General features: G+C 41.6%; 1 protein-coding gene across 5 annotated transcripts in view; it reads right to left on the bottom strand.

The window, feature by feature from the left end:
* Window positions 1-23624, bottom strand: part of NCOA2 (nuclear receptor coactivator 2) — a 295381-nt gene that overhangs the window by 114792 nt on the left and 156965 nt on the right. The window contains exon 1 of one of the 5 annotated variants that reach the window (XM_047783778.1): window positions 23323-23564. The exons of the other annotated variants lie outside the window; for them this stretch is intronic. The gene's annotated coding sequence lies outside the window, so the exon portion shown is untranslated. Of the gene's footprint in view, window positions 1-23322; window positions 23565-23624 lie in introns of those variants that run through there. 5 annotated transcript variants of the gene reach the window in all.

Here is a 23624-nt window from a genome sequence, read left to right as displayed (position 1 = left end):
ATCTATGATTATCACCATTTTACAGATGAAGAAACTGAGGTCCAGAAGAGCTACACTAACTTGACCAAGGCCACAGTTAGTAAGTTTTAGAGCTCACAAGTGAATCCAAACAGCTCCCCAATTCTTAACCACTGCAATGCACTGGTTAATGCACTGAGGCTCCTATTCTTTACTACTGTCACGGAAGAAACATAAACTTATGTAAGTTACAGACAGCAGTATATTTTAACTTAATTTGATAAACACCGAATCTGTAATGTGAAAGTACTTGTGCTAAAAATATGGCAGTAGCATTCTAAAATGCAAAATACCTCTTTCTGCTAAAAATGTACATACTCTAGAATAATTCCTCTATTTATCCATTTAGTAAATAATTAATGTACCAGGTACTGTTGTAGACATGGAGTTAGAGCCATGAACAAAACAGATGAAAGTCCCTGTCCTGCTAAAGCTGATATTCTAGTGCAGAAAGGAAATCTTGCCTCAGATAAGCTATTATTCCCTGAAGAAAAATGAAGTATTATTGTTATTATAGACTTTATTACCAACGCTGTTGAAATAATAAAACCAGCTAGGAATTTCCTCTGGCACATCAAGAATGCTGAGTTTCATTCAAAATAGTGAAAGCCTTCTTTTCATATAGACTCAGAAGTAATAGGTTAATTTTAAAAAGCAGTTAACAGGAGCAATTATAGCAAATGATATCTACTACTATTTAAATCCTTTTCTTTTAACTTTTTTTTTCTTTTACTTTAAACATAATATACTTGAGTATCTGTCGCCAATGGGGTTTCATGTTGTCTTTCTTGCATAAATCAGACCTATCATCAAGGCATTGTATACTATTTCCAATTTTTGTTTATTTAAAATAGAGCTTGAACTCATAGTGCTTATGAGGTACAGATTGTCATTATGTTCTCCTACTTTTTTTTTTGCTTTTTTAGAGCCTCACCCATGGCATACAGAGGTTCCTAGGCTAGGAGCCTAATCAGAGCTGCAGCCACTGGCCTACACCACAGCCACAGCAATGCAGGATCCGAGCCAAGTCTGCAACCTACACCACAGCTCACAGCAACGCTTGATCCTTAACCCACTGGGCAAGGCCAGGAATCGAACCCGAAACCTCACAGTTCCTAGTCAGATTTGTTTTTGCTGTGCCACAACAGGAACTCCCTCCCAGTCTTTTATATATGTGCTACATATACCTATTTGGTAGCAATTTTGGTCCATTTGATTGACTTTTCCATAGCATTCATCTTAGTTTTTGTAGAAATGTGTGTCTTTTCAAACTCACAATTGATCAGTTACATAATATTTATTTAAATTGCTATAACAATAACCAGTATGATTAGCATAAAGCAGTCTAGACAAGAAGCTGGCTCTTGCTGGGCATGCAGTGCCCCTACTGTGCAGAAGTTGGGGCGCTGTGCAGTGCCCACCAACTTGGGACCCTTGGAGTACAGCATTCCTGTGGTTTACAGAGGGAAATGCAGACCACATGCCTGTTCAGGCTTATCAGTCCCAGTGGAAGCTGACTAAGAAAATCAGAATTGATGCAAAGCTAACGTGAAGTCGGAGGTCATGAAATCATTCAGTAAGTTTAAATGAATATCTACTACATGCCACACATGGTACTAGGTATTGGGGGATACAGCAATGAACAAAAGAGACCAAGTCATTACCCATAATTCTTATATTCCAGTGTGAAAGTGATAGGGATAGAGTAGGCACAGGTGGTTGTGGACGTCCCAATAGGGGATCACAGATAAGAAGGGAAACCTGGGAGAGGCTGGGAGACCACTGTAAGTTCAGGAAAACCGTCACAACCAGGCAGCCTTGCTCAACTAGTGGAGGGGAGAGAGAGAACTGCCTCAGGTCACTGGGTGGGGATGGGAGAGGCCTGCATTCAGATTCAGACCCAGGGCAGGAGTTTGAAGACCGCCCTTCAGCTGATTTGAATACACACCTTGCTGGATACTAAGGAGGAGCTACGACTCCCAGAAAGGAAGAGGTGGGCCTTTCCAACCCCCACGCCCCCCTGGATAGTAAAACTGTGGCCCACCAGATCCTTGGGCAGAGCTTCCTTGCCTGCCCGCTTGCATCTCTCACAAGCATCCTATCCGAATAGATCTGCTTCTTGCCTATCACTTTGTCTTTTGCTGAATTCCTTCTGCGCGGGGACATAAAGAACCTGAACCTCAGGGAGTCCAGCCGCAAGGTGAGTAATTCTAATTGAAAACCGTGGGTTTAAGTCCCAATCTGGCTTTAGGCTGGATTTGAGTCCCAGCACGTGGGTTCAAGTCCCAATTTTGGGTTTTGGCTGGGTTTGAGTCCTGGCACGTGGGTTCAAGTCTCAGTCTGTGTTCTGGCTCGGTTCAGGCCATTAGTGCTGTCAGTTTCAAAAAGGGGAGTAGAGAAATAGTGAAACAAACGTTTGCTGTATCAGGTAGTGATTGGAGCTATAAAAATTATGAGGTAGGGGAGGAGTTCTTGTGGCACAGTGGAAATGAATTCGACTAGTATCCTTGAGGACTCTGGTTCGATTTCTGGCCCTGTTTCAGTGAGTGGGTCAGGGATCCCGCGTGGCTGTGGTGTAGGCTGGCAGCTGCAGCTCCAATTCAACCCCTAGCTTGGGAACCTCCATATGCTGCAGGTGCGGCCCTAAAAAGCAAAAAAGGTAGGGTTAGAATACAGTAGCATGGATGGGGATGAAGAGGGCCAGTTTTCCTCGGTAGTCAGAAAAGTTCTCTGTTGATAGACACCTGAGCAGAGATAGAACTTTCTAGCAGAACTCTAAGATCCATAATAGATTTCTTGATTATGCAGCCATGAAAACAAAATTCAGGAATAGTTGTACATTGTAATGGCTAAGAGCATAAACTCTGGTATCAGTTCAGGTTCAGAATCCCTGGACTACCATATATTAGTTGTGCTAATTATGCTAATTAACCTCTTTGGACCTAAGTTTCTTCAATCCTAAAATTGGAAAAATAATAATACATACTATTTTAAGTTTGTTGAGAGTATGAAACAGTGACTGAGGAGTTTACCAAAAGGCAGAAAAGAGGTGAGAGGGAGGGGAACCTGGCTGTGCCACTGGAAAAAAACAAAAACAATAACCAAACCAGATTCTTTTAAATAACCAGCTCTCCGGAATGCAAATTATAAACATACAAATTTGTTTGAATGTTGCATAAAATGAGATAAATCTACCCCCTGGTAAGTGGCACAAAAAATACCTAAAGTGAATGAAATAAGAAATGGGACCTTATTTACCAGTAAGTACTGGCAATGAAATTTAAAATATAAGCTATTTCCTTTTACCACTAAAAAGATATTCCATAACAGTTTCCAAATTACTAAAACTCTTATTACAACCACCTCACATTTTCCCAAATTTACCCTACGCTCTTCTAAATAAGAAAGATGGGGAGTTCCCGTCGTGGCGCAGTGGTTAACGAATCCGAATAGGAACCATGAGGTTGCGGGTTCGGTCCCTGCCCTTGCTCAGTGGGTTAACGATCCGGCGTTGCCGTGAGCTGTGGTGTAGGTTGCAGACGCGGCTCGGATCCCGCGTTGCTGTGGCTCTGGAGTAGGCCGGTGGCTACAGCTCCAATTCAACCCCTAGCCTGGGAACCTCCATATGCTGCGGGAGCGGCCCAAGAAATAGCAACAACAACAAAAGACAAAAGAAAAAAGAAAAAGAAAGATGGGAGCTCTTTGTCCTTTTGGACTCATTACTATGTCCTAGTCTCCTAACTTTCAGAACTTTTTCATGTTTTCTCTCCCACCAATGTGACTCTTTTATTTATTTTTATTTTTTTATGGCCACACTCAAGGCATATGGAAGTTCCTGGGCCAGGGATTGAACCCAAGGAGCAGCTGCAGCAATGCCCAATCCTTTAACCCCCTGCACTGGGCCAGGGATCGACCTTGTGCCTCTGCAGCAAACCAAACAGCTGCAGTCTGATTCTTAACTCACTGAGCCACAGTGGGAACACCAAGGTGACTCTTTTAAAGCTAGAACCATGTCCAAATCCACAGGAGCCTTCCAGCAAAAGTTACTCAAATCCCTCTTCTTCCTCAGGAAAATCTTATCCTTCAAGTTCAACTGTAAGGCCATCCTCTTTATGAAGGCCTCAAGAGATTCTACTAGACTTAAAGGTTCCCTTCTACTCATTCCCCGCCCACAGTACCCACAATTAAGACAACACTTCTTTCTCCTGCATCACTGGTTGCTTTTTCCCAATGAGGGGCCAGAGCATTCTCTTGCACCCACTCTCCTGATGGACTAGCCCAGCCCACGTAGCTGCTCCCCATTGAGCTTCTGGGTGCAAAGATGAGACGTAAGACACTTCCTTTCCTTTTTTCATTCACGCTCATTTAACCCCAAGCTTTCTTGTAAGTTCTTTACTCCAATCAAACAGGAATGCAAAGTAGGGGCAAAACTTTTAAGCATATCCCAGAAACAAAGTACAACCCCAGTTAAATGTCTAGGGTTAGAGAAGGAAAAAAGTACAGGGTTATATAGCTGCTTTGAGCAGTTTTAATTATGTTTCCTTTGTAAGAAGTCCAAATATTCTTTTTTTATGCTGAAATAGTCTTTTTTTAATGCTCTTTCTCTAGAGCACTAGTCTCTACAACTCCTCCACAGAAATGGAAAGTGACCAAGGGGTAAAAAGTTGGTTTGGTGGGAGGACCTCTGATTCATTTTTTCACCATACGAATTCCGACAAACTTTCTTTTGGTCAGATCGTTACAATAACTCCAAACAGGATTTGCTATGAGGCAACAGTTGCCATCAAAAACAGAAAAAGGCAGCTCTGGATCAACAGAACTGCCCCCACCCCCCTCATCCAATTTGGTCTTATAAAAATAAGCCAAATTAAGCATTTTTACTTGCAAATAACACATACCTACAGAATGAAACACATACCTACAGAATCACTTAGAATTACTAAAGCTATTCACAAGAATTCATTATTTGGAAAGAATTAAAAATGACCTTGGCACTTTGAAAAATATAAGCCCAAACACTTACTTTACCTTTTTTCCCTCCGTCAAAACACTGGATTTTGGTAATCATCAAAACTAACCATATACTTGTAGGTCATGAGAAATGGGTACTTCAGCTTAAGCTTCAAACTCGGGATACACAAAGAGCTCCAGGAGAAGCACAATCACAGCATTAGTATTGCAGTTGTACAAAGGAGCCCAATCTCTGACCTGAGGATCAGCGGCCAGGGAGCCCTCTCGACTTGACACAGAGTGGTCCTGGAGAGCCGTCCAGACCAGATGGAGAGTTATTACATTCTGGGGAACCGGAAAATATAACTGGACTCAAGAATGGAGCTTCTAATTACCCTTTGGGTAGTTAAGACAAATTTCAACCCAAATAAGCTTAGAGTGCATTACAAATAACAATTTAATGGCCTAAATAAGAGTGGTCTCAAACAGGCATTGAAAAGATTAAAACAAACTCCACCCACTGAAGAATGTGTCTTTCTTTTTTCAATGAGTCCTAAAATGTGTTTGCACTGAGAGAGTAAAAAGTAATTATTTTGTAAAACCTACATCTATGGATAAAGATCTGTAAGGCTGCTACATCTTATTTAACCATAACTGGCAAGTGATAAACATGAAATGACAACTTTAAAGAAATTAAGGCAATTGCTTGATACCTCAGAGATTAACTATATTATATTCCTTTTGGCTGGTACTGGGGGGAAAAATAGAATTCATTTAGCTGAAACTCAAAGACTGGTTCCAGTTAGGCTAGATGATGAGAAAAACTAGCTCGGAGAGCTGGATACTTATATATGTATGTTCATAACATAGGCATATGATCTCCTTAGTTTGGTGTTTTGTTTAAAGCCAATGTTTCAAAATCTAGAGTAATGACTAGTACTGAGCGCAAAAACACAATTGAATCCCGGACAATTACATTTTATATGAGGTTAAGTTTCTAATTAATACAGGTCTCTTTTTGGTATTAAAAATATAACCTAAATTATAGGGTTTTAATTTAAAAATCTATTTGCACTTCTTACCTTCCGATGTTCAACTGTGCTGATAATTACTGCGTAGCTGCTGAGGGCAAATTACTGTGCTCTCTGGATGCAGTAGTACAGTCACTGGGTAAGAAGCAACTTAGTCTCAAGAAATTAAAGACTCAGGAGGAAGAAACAAGATGGAGTAAACCAGCACAGGACACAGCGTGCATGAATGCAAAATGCTAGAGAGGGGAAATCACTTCTTACAGTGGGGAGCCTTAGCCAAGGTCTGACAGACGCCCAAGGTGGGTTTTGAAGAAGGGGTACAACATTCCAAAGGGACTCGGGGGTGGTGGTCATGGTGTTGGAGGTCCCCAAGTTCCCAAAGTGGTACAGTTAATAAAAAGCTCAGTCAGAGGGGATAGAGGTGCTGCCACTGCAACACTATGTGACGCAACAGCTGGGGGTCTGGGTCTGGATTTCCCCATCCTCATCCAACCTCTCCCTGCACGGTGCTGTCAGGCTGCACCCACCTCCGCCAGTGCCACCAGGAGCCGGGTAAAATGACACTCCGCCTGAGCCCGGCGGCTGGGCCTTTCACAGGCCTGGATCCCAGTGCTGGCTGAGCTCCACCAACCACTGCCATCAACTTTGGGGAGAAAGTTTCTAGCCCCATCAGTGCCCTGAAATCTGTCTAACAGTGATAATCTCTGAGAAAGAAAGGGAGAGATAAGGCAGGTTCATTGAGTTCTATTTAATTTAGCAAGGACCTACTTAGCAGCGTTGTAATACAGAAAACTTTAAATGCTGGAATGAGCAGTGGTTGACTTAATAAACCATAGGCACAGGGAAAGGTTTTGAGCCACAGGTGGTAAAACCACAGTCAAAGAGCCATGCTCACAGTAGTACACACGACGCAGCTGGAAGTGTGGGGGGCGGGAGTGCTAGGATGAGCTGGTAGGACACTGCAAAAGGCCACATGCTAGATGACTGCATTTGTAGGAAATATCCAGAATAGGCAAACCCACAGAAACAGAAAGCAGATTGGTGGGGGGCAGGGGCCGTGGAAAGGGCTGGGGGGGGAGGGGTGACGACTGCTAAAGAGCACTCGGTTTCTTTTCAGGCTGATGAAAATGTTCTGAAACCAGATAGTGGTGATGCCTGCGCAACTAGTGAATAAACCAAAAACCACTGAGTTGTAGGCTTTGAAAGGGTGAATGTTACCTTATGTGAATTATATATCAATAAGGCAGTTATTAAAAACAAAACAGGGAGTTCCCCTCGAGGCTCAGCAGTAACAAATTTGACTATCCATAAGGACACAGGTTCAATCCCTGGCCTCATATAGTGGGTTAAGGATCTAGCATTGCTGTGAGCTGTGGTGAAGGTCGCAGATACGGCTCGGATCCTGAGTTGCTCTGACTGTGGTGCAGGCCAGCAGCTGTAGATTCAATTTGACCCCTATCCTGGGTTCTGTATGATGCAGGTGCAAAACAAAAACAACTACAACAACAAGCCCCAAAAGCTATTAGGCCTGAGACTGATAACAAGGCAGAGCTGTGGAGTAGATGAATGGAAATACACTGGCAAGGGTCATGAGCAAGATGACTACAAATGAACTGTCCTCATTCTTTCTGCTAAAGAGATTAGAGTAAGGATTTTATTTAAGTTTTGCTATTTTTTCTTAATAAAGGCAATACATATTCATAATCAAAATTTTAGAAAATATGAAGTGCTAAAGAATAAACTGCAACTATTGCTACCACACAAAGAATTACCACTAATTTTTTTAGGGCCGCACCTGCAGCATATAGAAGTTCCCAGGCCAGGGGTTGAATCAGCTTCAGCTGCCCTAAAAAATTCTGCTCAGCATTTTAATATGTACCGTATGTATATGCACAATTAAGTACAAACTGCATGTACAATTTTATATTTTAATTTTTTTCATGGCATTAAGTCTATCAATGTAATTTTTAATGGCTCTATGATATTTCACCAGAATATTTTAAGCATTTTCCATAATTATTTAGTTTGCTTCCATTTTGGGGGGGGCATGTATGGGGTATGCAGAAGTTCCCAGGCCAGGGGTTGCACCTGAGCCAAGTCACAGTAGTAACAATGCTGGGTCCTTAACTGCTAGGCCACTAGGGAACTCCAAGTTACTTCTATTTTTACTGTAAATAACATTGTAATGAATTATCTTTTATACAAACACTGATCTACCATTTCTGATTAATAATAGTTAATAGTCTCAGTACAATAGTCTCAGAAATGTAGTTACCAGATCAATGGGTGTGACCATATTTAAAGCTATTAATTTAGTATTAATTTACAACCACCTCAGCCAAGGTATATGAGGTCCCATCTCACAGAATTCACACAGTAATGGGCATTATAATTTTTGGAAAACATTTTTTGCAAATCTGAAGACTATGGCAGGGTATTATTTCATAACTCAAATTGACTAATAATAATTGAGTCTCTTAAAAATGTTTACGAGCACTTCAGGTTTACTTCGATAAAAGGATGCGGAGCCAAGACCTGGCATAGACACAGCATGTTCAGGTTGGCAAGGCATCTGACTTAATCGCTGTTATGGAGATGAAAGTACATTTGGCCAATAACGAATCACCTGAGGAGCTTTGAAAACATGGCTTTCCTGGCTCCACCCCAGGCCAACTACATCAGAACCCCTTGGAGAAGGGGAACAAAGAGCAGCAGCATCTAGAACTACTCTGCTAGGGGAGTTCCCGGCAGCTGAAGCTGATTTGATCCCTGGCCTGGGAACTTCCATATGCTGTAGGTGCAGCCCTAAAAAAAAATAAAAGAACTACTGGGCTGGGAGACAATGACGCTGGTTAGTCAAGGCTGGTGGAATAACACTCTTGATGCTAATTAACTGATTACTGAAAACAAAGAGAAGTTCTCAGAGTTCCCTAGTGGCCTAATGGGTTAAGGATCCAGCTTGTCACTGCCAGGCACGGGTTCCAGCCCTGGCTTGGGAACTTCCATATGCTTAGAGTGCGGCCAAAAAGAAAAAAAATGTTCTCCAGTCTATTTTTTTTAATCACTGACTTGAAAAAAAAAATCTGTTTATTAGATAGATGACACAAAGCCTACCTATCATGTTTGATAGATGGCAAGTACTTTCCTGAAAATCTTAACGTAAAATCTAGCATAAAAGGTCCAAACCAGCACAATGACATTTATTTAGTATCTTTGTATTATGAAAACAATGTGAACAATTACAAAAACTCAATTAAAAAGAAGGGAAAAAAATCCCTCTCAATCTTTCTCTTTTAGTGTATTTAGTATTCGGGTTTGGGCCACATTGGAACTTCTGCTACATTTGGTTACCTTCCATTTTTCTTATCCTGCCTTGTGTTTCTTCCTGTAATGGTTCTGCTCCATCCTACATCTCTCCCTGTCCCTTCTCAAGTCCTTACCCTGTGGTAACAAATTCCCCTACATCCTTACCCCGTAACAGAATGTGGAGCCTTTCTGGGCCCTTCTAGGCCTCCCCCACAGTCTGCTCCAACAGAAGCTGCCTGTCCTCTCATTACACACACACACAAACACATTAGGAATTGAGGGCAGGTCACACCCTCTGCATTCCTCAGAGCAGCTACCAGGCCACTGCTCTATTACAAGGGTGGCCTTGAATAAAAATCTCTGCTCCTTTGAAACCCATGCCTTAAAAACATCCTCTATCTATGATCTGGTCTGAGAGTTATCAACATGTCAGACCAGATCGTACATAGAGGGTGTTTTTAAGGCATGGGTTTCAAAGGAGCAGAGATTTACCCCCACATTTACTGAAAATGTTGCTATTTGATTAGTTCTTCCTGCCTAGCCCACATCTGGTCATTGCTCGGGATGATCACAGTCTGCGAAATCCTCACAGGTCCTCCTCTGCTTCAGCTGCAACAAGCTCACCTCCACTTCAGCCACTGCCTTCTACGATCACACCCTGAACTTGTTATCACTCAGAATTGGTGCCCCTTGAGTTCGACTTTTACCCACAGCCTCAAGCATCCTGCTGTCTTCATGGATGAAGAACTCCAGCCCCTGGTGGTCCTTCTGCTCGTCGTCTGCCCTTCCCTCCCCAGCTGGACTCCCCACCAGCCCCCGACCGCTGTTGGCTCCCTTTCACACACGACTTCGAACAGAGTTCCTCCTGCAAAACTTAATCCCAAGACTTCTCTTGGAGTTCCGGTTGTGGCTTGGCAGAAATGAACCCAACTAGGAACCATGAGGATGCAGGTTCCATCCCTGGCCTCGCTCAGTGGGTTGGGGATCCAACGTTGCCCTGAGCTGTGGTGTAGGTTGCAGACATGGCTCGGATTCCGCATTACTGTGGCTGTGGTGTAGGCCGGCGGCTCAGCTCGGATTGGACCCCTTGGCTGGGAAACTCTATATGCCACAGGCAAGAAAAAAAAAAAAAAAAAAAAAAACTTCTCCACTCCTGTACATGGGAAGCTGAACACTGGTGGAGAAGATCGAACAGCTGAGGGGTGGCCAGCCCCTCAGACACTTCAGGGTTCCAAACTCGCCTCTGACCCACAGGCCTGCCTCCCAATCCTCTTAGCTGTTCTCCAGTCAGCTCCTCCTACTTACCCTGACAATTATTTCCAGCTTTTACCACTGCAGCAGATGCCTGGTGAATTTGGTTTTACTCCACTTCCCTTCCTCCAACATACAGAACTATCTCCAGCATCACTCTGGAGCTCAGCATCACTCCAGATGCTCAGGGCCCCTGTGGTCTCTCTTCTTGGAAACACTGACCATTCCGACCTCACCCCCTCCTTCCCTCCCCATCTCCTCTGGGATTTTGCTACAAAGCTTCTCTTCACCAAATTGTCAATCTTTTTTTCTTTTTACTTAACCTATCAGCACACTCAGGTCATTTCCATCTTTAAAAAGAAAAGAAAACAAAACAAAACAAAACACACGTGCCTCGAGTCTGAATCCTTCTCCAGCAAACATCCAGTCTCACATCTTTCCTTCACGTCCACATCCCAAAGACAACATTTCAGGGCTCCCTTATCCAGAACACTTCGGGGCCAGAGAATTTGGAATTCAAATAGATAGATACATTTTACTATTTTATTTATTCATTTATTTTGCTTTTTTAGGGCTGCACTCACGGCACACGGAGGTTCCCAGGCTAAGGGTCCAATCAGAGCTACAGCTGCTGGCCTACACCACAGCTCACAGCAATGCTGGATCCTTAACCCACTGAGCAAGGCCAGGGATGGAACCCGAAACCTCATGGTTCCTGGTCAGATTCCTTTCTGTTGCACCACAACGGGAACTCTGATAGACACATTTTAATTTTAGAGAGTACTGTGGCATATACCATATTTCTTAACATCCCTACAGGGCCTGTGAGCATATTCTGTAATCAAATTTAGTATTGGTTCTACAATGAAATGTATGACTATTCACACTGAGTGGGACAAATGAATGTAGAATGTCATTCTACATCCATTCAGGTCAGGTTTTACTGCCAAATGAGTTATAAAAACCTTTCCAGTCTCAGAGTTTTTTGAATTTTGAGATTCAAGTAGGGGGGTATAGGCCTGTACTTCTCTTCCACTCACTCCATGATCCAAAACAATTACATGTCCTCCCAGTCACTCTAGTGAATCTGGCCTCCCTGGTCTTCCAGGACATTTGAACACCAAGGCCTCCGGTGTGTTTTTTGGTTTTTTTGTTTCTTTGTTTGCTTTTTAGGGCTGCACCTGCAGAATACAGAATTTCCCAGCCTAGAGGTTGAATTGGAGCTGTAGCCGCTGGCCTACACCACAGCTCACGGCAACGCCAGATCCTTAACCCACTGAGCGAGGCCAGGGATGGAGCCTGAATCCTCATGGATACTAGTCCGGTTCATAACCTGAAGAGCCACAGCGGGAGCTCCAGACATCCCATGTGTGATGTGACTTAGCCTTTCTGCTGCATTTGTCACTGTGATCATGTCCCGCAAGTGATTCCTCCAAGAAACTCTCTACTCTGAGGCCTCCACGACAGAGCCCTCTCTAGGTCCTCCTTGTAAACTGCATAATTCCTCTTCCATCCCTTGCCTGAGATCTTCCTCAAGGGAGTTACCCAGCCTTCCTTGAGTTACCTAATCCTCTCCTCAGTGACCTTCTTTGTTGAAATTATATTTAAGAGCTCTAGTGAGGTATAATTCAGAAGTCATTAAATTCCTTCTATTAACGTATACATTTCAATAGTTTTATTCTAATCACAGGATTATGCAACCATGACCATTTCTAAGTCCACAACATTTCATCAGCCCAAGAGGAAACCCCATACTCATTACGCAATTATCCCTCGTTGTCTCTTCTCTACCCTGGCAACTACCACCATTCTCTGACTCTACATTTTTGCCTAATCTGGACAGTGCATATAAATGGAAATACATAATATGTGGCCTTCTGTTTCTTATTTCAATCAGCATGCTTTCAAGGTTCAGCAATATTGTACATGGCGTGTATCAGTACTTAATTCCTTTTTATGGCCAAATACTGCAATGTATATAGGAAATGCCACATTTTATGTATCTACTCATCACTTGATGACCATTTGGGTTGTTTCTACTTTTTGGTTATTAGAAATAATGCTGCTATGGACATCTGTGTACAAGTTTTTGTACAGACAGAAGCTTTCAGTTCTTTTGGATATACACTTAGGAATGGAATTGGCCAGTCTACAGTAACTCCATGTTTAACTTTTTGATGAAACTGCTGCCCAGCTGCCTCCCAAAATGGATACACCAGTTTATTTTCCTACCAGCAATGTCAGAGGGTTCCAGCTGCTCTATAACCTCACCAGCACTCAACTTTTTTTTTTAATTATAGCCATAATTAAATGGTATATCATTGGTGGTTTGATCTGCATTTCCCTAGTAACTACTGATGTTGAGCATCTTTTCAAGTGCTCATTTGGCCACTGCATATGTTCTTTGGAGAAATGTCTATTCAAATCTTTGTCTATATTTAAAACTAGGTTCTGCAGTGATTCTGAACACCACTTTGGAGTTAGGAACTGCTCTGAGCATCTGATCAAAGCCAAACAGTAAAACTACACAGATACAAAATGAAACATACAACTCTCTTAAGAAGTCACTAACCCACTATAAGACCACTTATGGACCTCCCAGACGAAGCATCCTTGCTCTACATCATAGGTTCTCAACTCTGGTGCATATTCAAAGATCACTTGGGGAGCTTTTAAAAAATACCACATTACCACATGATCCAGCAATTCCACATCTAGGTAGAAACTGAAAATAATTGAAAGCAGGGACTTAAACAGATTCATGGACAGCCTCATTCCTATCAGCATTATTCACAACAGCCAAGAGGTGGAGGCAGCCCAGATGTCCATCACACATGAATGAATGAAATGTGTACATACATGCAATTCGATATTACTAGCCTTAAAAAGGAATGAAATACTGATACATGCTGCAACATGAGTGGACCTTGAAAACATGATGCTAAGTGAAAGAAGTCAGACAGAAAAGGCAATATACAATGATTCCACTTCTATGAGGAACCTAGAACAGTCAATTTCATAGAGATAGAAAGTAGAACTGTGGTTACCAGGGCCTTGTGGGAGAAGTGAGTACTTACTGTTTAAGAGTTGAGAGTTTGTGTTTAGGATGATGACAGAGTTCTGAGGATGGCCAGCGGTGAGAGGTGCATAGCAATGGGAAGAGGTACTGAACGCCATTGAACCGTGTATTTAAGAAAGTAAATTTTATGTTACATATTTTATCATAATTTAAAAAAAAATGTGCGTGCACATGCAAACACACACACGCGCACCCCCAGGACACCATTGGTAATTTGCGTAATGGTTCTCCAAGTAAACATGTGTTCAAATGGGGTTAAGAACTCCTCCTTTATACTCTCCTTAGTGGTATCACCTATTTCCAAGGTTTCCCAAATCTTTCTTTCCAGCCTTCACCTCTCCAAGCTTCTACCTCAAAAATCCAGCGAGGTGTCAACGCACAAACTTGAGCTCATCCATTCCTTCTCCTCAACCCCAAACTTGGCATCTGAAGGAGCACATCTACTGAACGTCATCCTTAAACTCTTATATTCTCCCCATCAAATCCTTAATGGGACCTTGCATCTTAAATATTCTCAAGCCTCCCCGTTATCACTGTGATAACATTGCTGCTTCCGGCCTGGGCCTTCACCTTACTTGGATTATTTAACATAAGCTTCCTTTCCCCCCACGATTCATTTCTCTGCCTAAAATCCTCAGCAGACACCACTCCCTCCGAGATGAAATCCCTGCTGCTTCCAATGTCAGAAATGGTGCCTTACGATCAGCCCTTGTCTGTTTCTCCAGGATGGTCTCCCACACGCCCTGCGTGCCCTTCATGTAAATAGCACTGGGTTCCTCAGCTACACACGTCAGTTGCCACCTCTTCTAGCACTTGTTACAAATGGAACACACCGCACGTCTTTGCCCCATTGGGTAATCCCCTCAAAACCTAGCTCAGATGACCCCCTCCCTGAGGTTACATTCTCTTCCTGTCTTTTAATAGCCTATATATATATATATATAGGCTATATATATATATCTACCATTAAGCACATATATCTTAATTATTTGTCCTTTTCCATAGCAAATTTTAAGCTCTGCAAGGTGTAGAACCTAAGTAGGTTTCACCTTTTTATACTAGGCTCTTATTAGAACACCTGCGACACAGCACTCAGTAAATGTTCACTGAATAAACTGCATTACAAACTGCCATCAGGGAATTCCCACTGAGGCTTGTCAGGTTAAGTTAGGACCCAACTACTATCCATGAGGTTGCAGGTTCCATCCCTGGCTTTGCACAGTGGGTTAAGGATCCGGAGTTGCTATGAGCTGTGGTGTAGGTCGTAGATGTGGCTCGGATCTGGCATTGTGGTGGCTGTGGTGCAGGCTGGCAGTTGCAGCTTGGGATTTGACCCCTAGCCTGCGAACTTCCACATGCCTCAGGGGTGGCCAGAAAGAGACAAAAACAAAAACAAAAAAACTGCTATCAAGTTTGAAGCTATTTCATCAAAATAGGTAACACCATTTACTATGCTACACCTATATTTTTTTTACTTGATCTTCATAAAAACCCTATGAAGTCATTGTTATCAACATTCTCTGAAGCTCAGAAAAATGAAATAACATGTCCAAGGTCAAATACAGACAAGAGGTGACAGAAGTGAGAATGGAATCTATGAGCAACTCCAGAGCCCACACTCTGCTTCCAGCACACTGCCTCTGCCCCTCTCCTGGTGGAGACTCGGGTCTCCTCACTTGTGTATGTCTCAGCTACTCAAAGAGATGTTTCCTTCCAGGATTTTTTCTCTATATTTTTAAAGTTTCAATCTTAACACATACTTCTGTATCTTTTAAAAATAAAAAAAAAGCTCTAGTATGTTACTACCATGTCACATGTCTTCATAACTAGCATGATGACCAGCCACAAAGACAGAGGTAGACCCTTGCAATGAGACCGAAAAAAAAAAAAAAAATCAACTGCATTAAGTTTTAAATAGGAGAAACCAAGATGATGGTCGCTTAGGTGATAATAGCCAGGGGATTTTAGTTGATTGCCAGCTTAATATGAATCAACCAAATGACTTGATGCTAAAAATAACGAATGTACTCTTAACTTGCAAGAACAAAAGGAAACTTAGAAATGTGCAATTTGGATAGAAAACAAAATTCCATGTTGCTCCAGAAGACATAAAATAAGAGGTACCTGGGGAATTTAGTCAATGAACAGACACTAGCCAAGAACTTATTAAAATAAGCAGGGATATGTATGGGTGTGTGTGTGTGTGTTTATATGTGTGTGTATGTATATAAACTACTTGTGGGGATAAAACAAACATAGTTAAGAAAACACACTAAGTATGTGTTTTGTTTTGTTTTTTTTTGCCTTTTTTCTAGGGCCACTCCCGCAGCACATGGAAGTTCCCAGGCTAGGGGTCTAATCGGAGCTGTAGCCGCTGGCCTACACCAGAGCCATAGCAACTCGGGATCCGAGCTGCATCTTCGACCTACACCACAGCTCACGGCAACGCCGGATCCTTAACCCACTGAGTGAGGCCAGGGTTCGAACCTGCAACCTCATGGTTCCTAGTCAGATTCGTTAAGCACTGTGCCGAAACGGGAACTCCACACACTAAGCATATTGAAGGGCTATTTCCCAGAGAAGAGATGTCTTAGGTGTTGGTAATTATTAAGTGTTGGACACTGTGCTGGGCACTACATTATTTTACTTAATTCTCTGAGTTCTACAAAGCAGATACTGTCCCCTGTTTTACAGAAAAAAGAAAAAAAAGATAAAAAGAAGTTAAGTGACTTGCCCAAAGTCTCTAAGCTTATGCCACTAGGTTTCTAACCAAACTCTAATTTCAAGTCCTGTGCTCTTTCCACAACTCTTCACACTTTCTAAAAACCATTATTAAATAACTACCTAAAAATACATAACAGGAGAGTTGTTGATGACAGTACAAGGAAACAGTCTATTTAAATCTAGAAAAAATGAAGTTCTTGAAGTTTGTGGAATGTCCATCCCTGGGAAGACCTTCAGCTGTAACATCAAGGAAGGGATAAGACAGCTGACAGCAGAATTGCCAGGAAAGGTCGACACCCCACATGTAGTTAACCATTGACCTCCCAATGAACAGAGGACCCAAAAGCCACGACCTTACAATGCTAAGCTATGAACGCATCAGATTTTGCATCCTCTCCTCTCAGCATCACCAAGGAAGCATGAGCTCTCCCTTACCCTGAATCCCCTCTGGAGTTCTCACGTCACTGACATATGCTGATGTATGTGTTGCGACCAGCCCTCAGACTGGTCCCACAATCTCCGGTTCCGAATGACAGTGAATATAGCTCATCACTTACCTGAAGTAAAAAGTTCCAGTGAACCTAGTGGCTGAGACATGTAGGACTGTACCAGACCCCACAAACTCAACCGTGTCTCCACTTATCTCCATAGCCACAGCCCAGACCCTCCATACTGGTCAATGATCCGTTATTAGTCTCTGCCAATAACTGGGTTGATTTCTCTTTGGCACATTCTGCTTATAATAAACTTTGTACAACAAACAATTTCTCACTTACATCCGTTACCTTGTGTATCCCCCTTCTTCTTTTTCTTTTTGCTTTTTAGGGCCACAACTGGGGCATATAGAGGTTTCCAAGCTAGGGGTCCAATCAGAGCTATAGCTGCTGGCCTACACCACAGCCACAGCAACGCAGGATCCAAGCAGCATCTGCGACCTACACCACAGCCCATGGCAACGCCAGATCCCCAAACCACTGAGCGAGGCCAGGGATCAAATCCAAGTCCTCACAGATACCAGTCGGGTTCATTTCTGTTGCGCCACAATGGGAACTCCTCTCCCCCTTCTTAATCCTAATGCCCTGACGACGCTTTCAACCAAATATTTTAGAAAATTACATTCCAGAATTTCAACTGCCTAAGGTTGCCTAGCAGTTGAAATAATCTGGAGGTGACAGGAGATCAAACCAGGGAGGCCACAAGAAGCCTCTAGAATGGCTCATTATAGAAATTCTATTTTCACCCTGGCAGAGGTAGCTGTGCATAACAATGGTTACTCTAATCACCATGGCTCCTGGCTTATTACCTAAATGCAAGACTAAACGTGACAAACGACCAAGTAGAAAAGCCAGGGAATTTAAACTGGTCTTCTTATTTTATTTTATTTTTGCTTTTTAGGGCCGCATCCCCGGCATATGGAGGTTTCCAGGCTAGGGGTCTAATCAGAGCTGTAGCTGCCGGCCTACACCACAGCCACAGCAACGCCAGATCTGAGCCGCGTCTTCAACCTACACCACAGTTCACGGCAACGCCGGATATTTAACCCACTGAGTGAAGGCCAGGGATCGAACACACAACCTCCTGGTTCCTAGTCGGATTTGTTTCTGCTGCACCATGACAGGAACTCCTGGTCTTCTAATTTTAAATGTGAAAAACACCAGAAGTCCCTCAGAGCTGTCTTACCAGGGACAGAAGAGAGAAAGGACAGAAGACTACAGGCTCAGGAAAAAGGTCTGCAGCTTCTCGCTCCTCAGGGTAACACTCTGCACAGACATCTCATCCACAAGCAGCGTGGGACCTAATGCCTTACACGTACTATCCCACCATCTCACGTGGCCAGTGAAGGCCAAGAGTATCCAAGACATCCTCCAGTGCCTGGTGGTCAGCTTCTGCCCTCTTAAGAATCAGCTCAGCCTTCACCTTCTCTGGGAGTCATCCTCTTCCCACCCCAGGGACAGTCACTCTTCTCCTGTACCAGTGAAGCACCGGACAAAATTCTACAAGAAACAGGTGTTAAATATAGGAACAGGAGTACTTCAGTGCAAGAATGATATTGGTTATTTTTGTATTTTAGAAATCAACCAACACTTACGAGGGTCCATCCAGGGAGACCAAAGATAAATTATAAAGCTACATCCATACTTAACTTTCCCACTCATGCCCAAAAATCCAGTTTCAAGGGAGTTTCTGCTGTGGCGCAGCAGGTTAAGGATCCAGCATTGCTGTAGCTGTGACACAGGTTGCAGCTGTAGCTCAGGTTTGATCCCTGGCCTGGGAACTTGCATGTGCCGAGGGGGCAGCCAAAAAAGGAAATGGAGTTACAAAAATTTCACGAGGTAAAACTTTTTTCCACCATGAATACTGACAAGAAACAGTGGCATCACCTAGGAATAGATATGCTTATTCACTGAGAAAGTGTGAAGAAGTAAAAGGGACCCCTATCTGAAATATTATGTAGCCACAAACTCCCCTCTAGGGAATTTACATGGACGTAAAATGATTTACAACAGGTTTTCAGGCAGTGGCTTATATTTTGAGGGTGTTCTCAATGTCTGAAACCAAAAATCTTAATCTGTGGTTTTTATACCTGAATGGTCCATCAACAGCAAGCGAGTGAGGAAAGGACTTTGAAAACGGTAAGGTCTCCACTTGCCAAGAAAAAGGAGCAGTAGCCAAGCAAGAAAATCTATAACACGCACCTTGCAGATCCCACAACATCAGAACTTCTCCCCACCCCCAGACCTCGTTCAGAGTCCACTCCTTGTACCAATCTCTGCTACCCATCCAATGCTTTCTTTCTCCCCTCACTTTTCTTGAAAGCAGATTTCTGAGTCAGCTGTGAGGTACTTTTCACGAACACGTTTCTTTTGAGGGCAAAAAACACCATTTCAACAATGCCTTGATCTTTCATTTCTTTCAATTTAATTTGTTTTTTCTTTTATATTGGAGTATCTTTGATTTACGATGTTGTGCTAGTTTCAGGTATACAGCAAAGTGATTCAGCTATACATATACATGTATCTATTCTTTTTTAGATTCTTTTTAGTCATAACATAGTTGAAATAGAGCAGTTCATTAAAAGTATGAACATTAAAAAACAAGATCACTTTAACCTTAACATGGTTCTCTCCTTGTCGCTATGTTCATCCTGTCCTCACTTCAGAATAAACCAGAAACTTCAAGAAGAGCACCATCTAAACCTAGTACCCACAGTAGGTTAGCTCCTAGATTCTGGAAGCAAACTACCTGGTCTGAATCCTGTGAGCTTGGACAGTTATTTCACCTTTCTGTATCTCCGTTTCCTGGCTGTGAAACAGACACAGTGATCTTGTAAGTACTACGTAAATATATGTCCTTAGAACAGTGCTCGGCACATAGGAAGTTCTACATAAAGGTTAGTTTTATGGTTAACAAAACCACTGATAGTTATTTCGTGACTGTCATTTTCCTCATCAAAAGATAAGGGAAAAAGAAAAGCAAAGCCCATAAAATATTATCTTTAATAAGCGTATATTATAATAACAGTAAAAACTGGACATATCCTCATTTAAAATTCTAAAACCAGAAAGCAAAAGTTGGAAAGGCCAATTAAAAAAGACAATGAAAAAATTCCCTGATGGTCTAGTGGGTTAAGGATCCAGCATTGCCACTGCTATGGTTCAGGTCACTTCTGTGGTGAACGCTCGACCCCTGGCCCAAGAACTTCCACATGCTGCAGGCGTGGCCCAAAAAAACCCCCCAAAACAATTAAAACTAAAAAAAGGTTCTTGTTATGTGGTGAAGTTTCAACATAGTACTTATCGTCAAAATATGAATTTTAAATATAAACCTCAGGAATGCTTCTACAACCCTCGATTGTACTATCATAATCTGATGTGACATATAAAATGATGAAACCAAACATCTAGTTTCTCAACGTGATTGGCTTTTATGAGGAAACGTTCATTTACCATCAAGATTGCAGTATTTTGTGATTCTCATAAAATTTTTAAAAATTTTATAAATGGTAATAACTAAGGTATTTTTAAAGCAAACATATGTTTATGTTATACTATATTTGTGATTCTCACCCTACAAGCTAACCTACAGATTAACTATGAGCTGGGGGCAGGGAGAGCTGCTGCTTCAACTAAAATGCACAGCAGAAAAGTCATGCCTTACCTCATTAAGGTTTAGGGCTACAACACTTGTGACAGAAATGGGAAGCCACTTGACTCTAAAATGTTTTCAGCATTTCTGACTGGTCATTCTTATTTGTATTTGTTTTCATTTATTTAGTTTTTCAAAGTATGTGCTGCTTAACTTTTTTTTTCTTTTTGGCTGGGTCCATGGCATGTGGACGTCCCCAGGCCCAGGACTGAACCCGCACCACAGCAGGGACCCAAGCCTCTGCAGTGACAAAGCGGGATCCCTAACCCACTGTGTCACAGGAGGGATTCTTAAGCCCTGTAAGAGGGACCCTGGAACAATTTGCTAGCTGTTGCACAAGGTTTGTCACTTCATGAATTTTATATCCCTTTGGATTCCCAAGAATTAAACTGTGTCTAAAATACAGCCTAGTACCTTAATCCTGCTTAAATCTTCCCAAACTTTGACTTTCTCAAAAACCCAAAAAACTTCTACGAGCATATTTCACTGAGTTTTACAACACTAAAGACAAAAATCTCCTTTAATTCCGTCTTTTCTTACCCTATCTTTTCTATAATCTAAAAATCTCTCTGAAGGACGAACCCCCTCAGCCTGACAAGATCAGACCTGATTATAATATTTGTGGTTAATTATTGTGGTTGGAATTCTGAAGTGTAGCAGGATTTGCAAGCTAGTCATCTGGCTTGTTTAGACACTACCCATGTCAAAATGTGTGTCCTAACTCTCATAGAAGGACTGGGGTTCTCCCTCCCTCCCCAAACTCTGAAAGGTATGCTATTTTTAGACAACACAATATATTAACCATTTTATGAATGTACTTTAGAACTACATGACTGATGTTTAATGTCCTAGGAGAAAAACAACACAATCTGGAACCAAAACTATTCTAGTTTTAAGAGAATGTAAATAAAATGCATGTTTTATTATGATGCAGAGGAAATATGAATGGGCACAAATGGAGACCAGTTAAAGCTACTATTCAAACCTGCACAGGGAAAAGTCACTGGCCAAATTATCAACAACACATTATTCTGATTAGCAAAACAAGTTTAACAAAGAAATTCCTCTTAATGATTTTCAATTCCTCTAAGACATAAGATAATTAACTATAATTACTGAGGCCAGGTTCCAGTGTGAACTACGAGTTATCTTATTTGCCTTTGTTATCCCATAACATTTCAGAGAGTGCCTTGTAATAATAGTAAGTGCTCAATAAAACACCTTGAACTATTCAAAAATCCTTGGACCACTTCAAAGACTTTATAGATAAGGCAGCAAAAATAAAATTTAAAAGCAAAAACAAAACAAAAGAAAGCCCAAACCATCTGGCTATCAAATTTTCATTATTCAAAATTCTTAACATATGATACTAGTGACTTTTGGGCTGAAACTGTTAAGTAATTTCTTAAAACCTACTTACAAAAATGTGGGAAAAGTCTTATAATTAAAAAAATACATAAATTCCAGAATGATTAACTGTTCCAGGTAATTAACTGTTAATTTGAACCAAGTTGTCTTTTTATGGAAATAGACTACACTAAAGTACCACTGAATTTTTTTAAAAAGAAAATCTCACTTAATAAGACTAATGATTTATTAAATCATACTGTGCTAAAATATAGTTTGTAGATAATATAAAGAAGAATCTCCTGCCGCTTTCACCATCTTTCCTTGCAGAAGATAATTAAAAAAGGAATTCTTTGTAAACTGTCTATACAGTGCATCATAGCCTGATAGATTTCTTACCTCCTCCGATGTCAATTTCAAAAGGGAGATGTATAAACATAATAATGTTTGTGGTTTGAAACATACACATACCCCAAGTTGGGCATATCTCTGGTAAACACTGTATAATAGTTAACCCTTTTCGGACAAAGCTTATGATTATCTGTCATCAATCTCAGATTCTGAGGTACTACACCTTCCAAGGTTAGCAGAAAGGTACAGACTGCTAAGAGAATTAACAGCATTAGCATGAGCAAAAGTGGACAAGCATAGTCTAAAGATTAACTGAATGTTTTCACCTTTCTGCATATAGTAGCATAAGGATACAATAAATCAGAGAAAGTTAGGTACTGTATATAACAAAAAATCATTCATTCAAGCCCACAGCCAAAAAAGAAAGATTTATTCCCTAACCAAAATTTAGATAATTTCAAATTCACTGCCAAGCTCTTTTTTTAGGCTTGAATTACAAAAGAATATTGACAAAAATTAACAGGGCTACAAATATAAAGCCGTTATTTATTCCTTAATGAGTAAGATCTGCATTGGATTCTTCTTTGGAAATGTAGAAAATGCTTACTAGTACATTTGCTAAAACAAGCATGAGACTGTATTTGGCTACATAAAGAAACTGCAAGAAACCTTTAGTCGCTAAATAAACACAAAAGAAATAGGGACCAGGGAGGAATCAATTTGGATTGCATCGTATCTATTTGTTCCTGAGAGCGTGATCACTGCCTGGTTGTCATGCTCAGTTCTTCCTCGACAACACGCACATCCAATCCACAAGCACACAGAATTCCAAGAACATTACCAAATATTAAGTCGGAGCACTTTTGAAACACACCTTGTAATTGTCCACAGCCTCTGCAGTTCAAACCAGAGCTCAGCAGCTTGTCTTTATCTTCACCAGTGATGTAAATAAAAACATCATACACCACTCTTCAAAAAAAACCAAAAAACAAAAAACCACACACCCCACAATTAGCAATCAATGTATTGCCTCAGAGATAAATCTTCTCTGTTAACCCAAACCAATGCTATGCCTTGATGTAAACCTGAGCACATGCTGGGCGTCCCGCCGCTGCTTACCTCCTCTATCACTTGCTTCTAACGATAGCTGACAAACTAGCCTCACAAATCCTTTTTTAGCTGCTGATCAGACAGATCCCCCTTTGACAATCCAGCATGGTGGAACACTCGAAAATTCTTCCTGCTTCTATTCTATTGCTTGCTCTAAAAACCAGTTTCCTTTTCATTGAGATAATAGCCTTTTCTGCAGTCACATGACTCAGAAGCTACATTAGCAGAGCTTTATGATAATAGACTAAGCCTCTACCCCTCCTGTTATTAAGGGGATGTCTCTCCCTCCCTTTCCCCCTCTCTCTCTTTCT

This window comes from Phacochoerus africanus, chromosome 6 (assembly GCF_016906955.1).
Source record: "Phacochoerus africanus isolate WHEZ1 chromosome 6, ROS_Pafr_v1, whole genome shotgun sequence".
NCBI lineage: Eukaryota > Metazoa > Chordata > Mammalia > Artiodactyla > Suidae > Phacochoerus > Phacochoerus africanus.
This window is presented reverse-complemented; position numbering and strand designations above follow the sequence as displayed.